Source organism: Lathyrus oleraceus, chromosome 7, assembly GCF_024323335.1.
Source record: "Lathyrus oleraceus cultivar Zhongwan6 chromosome 7, CAAS_Psat_ZW6_1.0, whole genome shotgun sequence".
Lineage (NCBI taxonomy): Eukaryota > Viridiplantae > Streptophyta > Magnoliopsida > Fabales > Fabaceae > Lathyrus > Lathyrus oleraceus.
The window spans coordinates 473,141,970-473,148,676 of record NC_066585.1 but is presented as its reverse complement, the minus strand read 5'-3'; positions in this window follow the sequence as shown (position 1 = coordinate 473,148,676).

Genomic DNA, 6,707 nt, shown 5'->3' with positions numbered 1-6,707 from the left:
GAATGGGCCAGTCAGTGTGCCCATGAACATGTCTACCAATTCTCAATCAGTCATAGGGGGTTTGACTCTGCCAGCCAAATCTCTCCATTTTTGAGCATATTCTTTGAAGCTTTCTTTAGATCCCATAGTCATATTCTGTAATTGCAGCCGAGTGGGTGCCAATTCAGAATTATACTGGTACTGCTTGTAGAAAGTTGTCGCTAAATCAGTCCAGGTGCGGATGTTAGAGCTCTCGAGCTGATAGTACCATTCTAACTGTGTGCCAGATAGACTCTCTTGGAAGAAATGGATCCATAACTTCCTATCAGTGGTATACGGCTGAATCTTCCTCACATAAGCTCTCAGATGCATCTGAGGACAAGACGCACCATCATACTTAGTGAAAGCAGGGTCCTTGAATTTGCAGGGAATGACCACATCAGAGACCAGACCCAAGCTTTCGAAATCCAGACCGGGCGCCTTCTGACCTTCCATAGCTAGCATGCGTTCCTCCAGCAACTTGTACTTATCATCTCTCGGGGAGTACTGTACATTTTCATAATCTTCATCATCATCCTCAGGGTTGGAGAGATCAACATTCTCCTCCTCGTGATCCTTCGGCATTCTAATCTTGACTCCTGCGGCCTGTCCTTTAAGCCTTCTTCCCGGGTTAATGTAACTCACAACTTTCTTGTCTTTCTTCTTCTCGAGTAAGAGAGCCTTCAGTTCATCTTGCCCCTTGGATAGGTTCAAGATCATCTCGTGAAATTGAGCATTCTGAGTCTGGAGATCTTTGACAGTTTGTTCGAGAGCCATTTTTCTGTTTGCAAGGAAGACCGTGAGAATATTGATTTTTTAGAATACCTGTTATGCAATGTTATGTTATGCTATGCAATGTATGAAATGTTTTCAAGGACTTTTGGAATTTAACTTTGCGTAAACCATCGAGAAAGGAACTTTTATTAATAAATTTTTTTAATCAACGTTCATTACAAAAATAATAATAACAATACAATGAAAGCTCAAGTCTCCCAGGGGCGGCTTCTTTTTGGGCGAAGATATGCATTGAGTCTTCGTTCCTCATTAAGCTGGCTGGTAAGGTCTAACACTTTCTTCCTTTCAGCACCAAACTGGGCTTCAAAAGTATCCCTTTCCTCTCTCAACTGGATCAAGGATCCCTTCAATTCTTCAACATCGATAGGCATATCTGGATAAGGGATGATCTGAGGAGTACCTCCTTCAACTCCTGGTTCAACAATCAGCGGTCCGGCTGCAAGATATGGCATGACAAGCTCACGAGCTCTTGCGCGTACCCATCTGAGATAAGGTTCCATAGGAGTAGAGTTTTTCTGTCCTAAAGGACTTCTTTTCACCATGCCCCAAGCTCGTCCAAATCTTTGACGGAGACCTTGGGAATCGTTGTCGTAGTTAAACACAATGCCTTGGATGATTATTTCATGTGGACTATCTCTTCGAGCATAACCAAACTGACGTAGGGCTAAAGCAGGATTATAAGTAATACCTCCTCTTATCCCCAGGATTGGCACGTTAGGGAACTCGCCACAACGATCAATGATGATAACGTTTTCTTTGAAATGAGGGCACCAACGGATGTCTGAATGGGAGAGGGACATTATCCTCTGAGGCCATTTCAAATTTTGCTCGTTCTTCAAGACTGATTGGGGAAGGTGCGAAATAAACCACCTAGACAATAAAGGTACGCAACACATGAGAGCCCCTTGCCTCTTCATAGTACGGGTGTGAAGGGAATGCAGAATGTCTCCAAGCAAGGTAGGTACAGGGTTATGAGTGAGAAACATCTTAATAGTATTCATGTCTATGAATTGGTCTGGATTAGGGAATAACACCAAGCCATAGATTAGCAATGCTAGGACATCTTCGAAAGCATGGACATCCATAACTTTTAGGAATTCTCGGGCCTTATTTGTCAGGAATTTGGCAAGTAAACCCTTAACCCCACTCCTTGTTACCCAATTAGCTTCAATGTCGGACTTTGTCATGTGTAAAGCTGCGGCAACCTCTTCAGACTTCGGAATCTTTTCTAAACCACTGAAAGGTATTTGATCAAGGATAGGTATCCCAAGCAGTCTGGAGAATTCTTCTAATGTGGGTACCAACTGATAATCTGGGAATGTGAAGCAATGATGTTTAGGGTCGAAGAACTGGAATAAAACTCTCTTCATATCTTCCTTGAAACCGGTGGTAACCAAATTGAGAAGAGAACCATGTTTCTTGATGAACTGAGCATGATCGGGAAGTTCTGACACTAAATCCTTTAGTTGAGGAGAGGTCACTACGAAATTAATCCGGATAGTCTTCCTGGGAGCCATAACCCTGTTAAACAAAGCAAAGCTAAATCCCTAAGTCCTTGAAATGGTTAGTACAATGCCATGTGTCATGATGTTATGATGTTATGATGTTATGATGTTATGATGTTAAGTAAATAACAAGCACAATCAAGTCACACAACAATCATTCCTAAGTTTTAAGGCTTGCATGAGTTCCATAGGTAAGTACCCTTCCCACTGAAGTTTGGTTAGTTCAACCTGTCCTAGAATAGTAACCGGGTTCTAAAAGGATCTCAAATCATCGACCTTTCTTTAAGTCCATTTCAGTGCAACACCAAGTGGTTGACCGAAGCTTCCCTAAAGTCCAATCTCAAGGAGTGTAGTATCGAGTCTCAACCAACCCCAGTCGGAATCGAAGTCAGTTATCTCACTACTTTCTAATGGCCAGGATGAGTCAATTAGGGTTCTAAAGGTCTGGTTAATGCTTTGATGACACCACGCAGACGTCAAATTTTTCCTCAAGTAAACATGAGGAACATCAGGACATCCAAAGTGTCACATTAACCGTAGCCATCATTTTAACCATTCCGGTATACGCCGGAGAGTCGCGATGATCTATTGCTACTTACCTAAGGTACACTAGATCCGGGTGTAGGATCTTTCACTCAAGCGTAGGATACCCAAGCAATCCCTTAAAAGTAAATCAGCCAATTCAAATAAGTGATCTCGTTTTTTAAGGTAACCTCTCTTTTTTGAGTCCCCAGCAGAGTCGCCAGTTCTGTCATACGGTGAACTGACTTTGGGTGTTTTGCTTTTATTCGCAATGTCGCGGATAGCAAGAGTCGCCACCGACTTTTCTTTTATCCAATAAGGAAAGGCGGAAAAGAACAGGAAAGACCTTAATTAGATTTTGGGTTCGGGAGGTACATTATACAAAGGGAAGGTGTTAGCACCCTTTGTATCCATGGTTATCCATGGGCTCTTAATTGTTGGATCACTTATGTTTTTGTCTGAAAAGGTGTTGGTGAATTGTTTAAAAAATGTTTTGAAAAGAGAGTTTAACTTTGTAATGATTCTCGTATGAATGTGTACAAAGTATTTATCTCATGTAATTTTGAAAACGGTTTAGAAAAATATAACTTGGCAATGATTCTAGTATGAATGTATACCAAGTGGTGATTTTCTAGTATTTGCAAAGTGTGAAGTATGGAAAATGTTTAAGTAGCGATTCAGCATTTGAGAGTTATACCTACCCAAGGTCTTTATGGGAATTTCTTGTCCTGATGAGGGTAAAATTATCCTTACTATTGAGAAGTAAGTAGTTTTATCCTTTGGATGTAAAAGGGTCATCGTAGGGTCATCGATTGGTCATTGAAGGCAACATTTGTAAGGATACCTTAGCATTCGGAGGGACGATCATCATTTAACCATAGGCTACACCGAAGGGTCATCGAGGGACAAAATCACATATTCGAAGGCAACATCCGAGGGACTATGATTTATTTTATGATGATTTACTCGAAGGGTCTTTGCTAAGTGTATCCCTACATTCGCGGGACATGACCGTAATACCGTAATACCGTAAGGCAACAAAGAGAGGTCCAAGATCACATATTCAAAGGCCATATTTTACAATCAATTAGGTAATTAGGATGAATCTCCCCATTAAAATTAATACATTAAAATCAATTAAGTAATTTAGGACGGATCTCCACATTAAAATCAATACATTAAAATCAATTAAGTAATTTAGGGCGAATCTCCACAAGGGTATCTCACAAATAAAGTGGGATACCTATCAAGCTATCTTTTCCGGGGGTATGTGAACCTTTACAAAACTCAGCAAACATGTCAGAATACCAAATCAGGGTGCAATCGAGAATTACACCACAAAAGAAATCACAACAATAATAGGGTCAGGTAAACAATGCATGGCTATGATAAAACATGTCAGATGAGCAAAAATCAGAACAGAAGAATCAGCGACTGTCACGTTCGCTCCTGCCTCGCCTAGCGAAGGCTTAGCGAATACTCGTTGCATGCTCGCTTAGCGAGGTGCTAGCGAGCGACTGCGGATTTTGGTTTTGATAACAGTATAATGTCCGCAAGCTTCACACCCTATGGCATCCATTACAGAGATTATATGGTTAAACATTCCAGATATTCATACATACTTAAATTCACATGCAAACTTAAGATATTTTCATAAATTCATTCATAATGCCATATGCAAATTAAGAACATAATGCGGTAATAGCAATGCAAACCTGTTTGCAATCGAATTGTAACCTTGAATTAGCAAATCGGATTGAATTGGGCGGAGGCAACCTTGATGCAGCTGAATTTCCTTCAGGGTTTCCTTTAGGGTTACTCTGAATTCTCAGGGTTAGACTCCAGGGTTTGCCGTCAGTGAGTGTTCGCCTTTCTCCTTCCGTTTTCGTTCTGTTTTCGTCCTCTTTTCGTCCCCTTGTTCTGACTGAAGTTGGGGTATTTATAATACTCTTTTTATGACCTAATGGGCTCAGAATGAAGCCCAGAATTTTCTGTTATTCGCAAGCTTCGCTAGGCGAGTGGCATAGCGAAGGGTTCGCTGGGCGAAGGAATTGCTCGCCTAGCGAGCAAGCCAGTTTGGGCCATTTTCTGGATTTTGTCATTTGTGTGCTGGGTCCTTGTTCTTTTGAGATCAATGCCTTGAAAAATAAGTGGGAGTGCCTAAAAAAAATGCCTTGAAATATTAACGGGCAAATTTTGGGGTATGACAACTGCGTCCGCATTCACAGGGGATGGAAAATCCTCGCCATCCATGGTCATTAACAACAAGGCTCCACCAGAGAAAACCTTCTTGACCACGAATGGACCTTCATAATTGGGTGTCCATTTGCCCCTTCGATCGTTTTGAGGAGGAAGGATCCTTTTCAGCACCATATCACCCACGTGATCTACCCGAGGTCGCACCTTTCGGTCAAAAGCACGCTTAATCCGTTGTTGGTATAACTGCCCATGACAGATGGCTGCCAGCCTCTTTTCCTCAATCAGGCTTAACTCCTCGTACCGGGTCCTTACCCATTCAGCCTCTTGCAATTTCACGTCCATCAGGACTCTCAAAGAGGGAATCTGAACCTCAACTGGTAGCACCGCTTCCATCCCATATACTAATGAGAAAGGCGTTGCCCCAGTAGACGTACGTACTGAAGTTCGATACCCATGCAATGAAAATGGCAACATCTCATGCCAGTCTTTGTAGGTCACAACCATCTTCTGCACAATCTTCTTTATATTCTTATTGGCTGCCTCAACCGCCCCATTCATCTTCGGACGATAGGGAGAAGAATTGTGATGTTCGATCTTGAATTCCCGACACAGTTCTGCCATCATCTTGTTATTCAAATTAGAACCATTATCAGTAATGATTCTTTCGTGAACCCCATATCGGCAAATGATGTCTCTCTTCAGGAATCGGGCCACGACCTGCTTCGTCACGTTCGAATAAGAGGCTGCTTCCACCCACTTGGTGAAGTAATCAATAGCCACTAATATGAACCGGTGTCCATTCGAAGCCGTAGGCTCAATCTTTCCGATCATATCAATGCCCCACATAGCAAACGGCCATGGAGACGACATCAAGCTCAATGGATTTGGAGGCACATGCACCTTGTCAGCATAAATCTGGCATTTATGACACTTTCGCACGAAATTGAAACATTGGGCCTCCATTGACATCCAGTAATAACCAGCCCATAACAACTTTTTCACCATTGCATTCTGTAACACGGTGGGAGAACTGACTTTAGTTAAATGTTGCGAATAGCAAGAGTCGCCACCGACTTTTATTTTATCCAAAAGGAAAGGACATAAAAGAACAGGAAAAACCTTAAAAAGATTTTGAGTTCGGGGGGTAGATTATACAAAGGGAAGGTATTAGCACCCTTTATATCCATGGTTATCCATGGGCTCTTAGTTACTTAGCTCACTTTGTTTGTTTGCAAGAGTGTAGTGTGTGATTAGAAAGATTTCTTTAAGTACTTTGTAATGACCCTCGTATGGGTGTATACAAAGCCTAGTTTAGAAATTGTGAGGTGTAAAAGTAATTTTGAAAAGTGTGAGCAAGTAACTATGAGATACCTACCCTAGATTAAGTCTTTCGTGTTCTCGTATATTCTTTCAATGGTAAGACTGTCCCTATTATTAAGGAATAGGTAGTCATTACCTTGGATGTGTTTAAGGGACGGGCGTAGGGTCATCGTATGGTCAATGAAGGCAACATAAGGGGTGTCTTTAGCAACTCGTAGGGACTATCATCATATTTACCGAAGGGACAAGATCATTATATCGTAGGCAACCTCGTAGGGACTTCATCTTTTAAGTTTATAGGGACTTGATGATTTTTCTGTTTGAAGGGACTTTGCTTAAGACACCCAT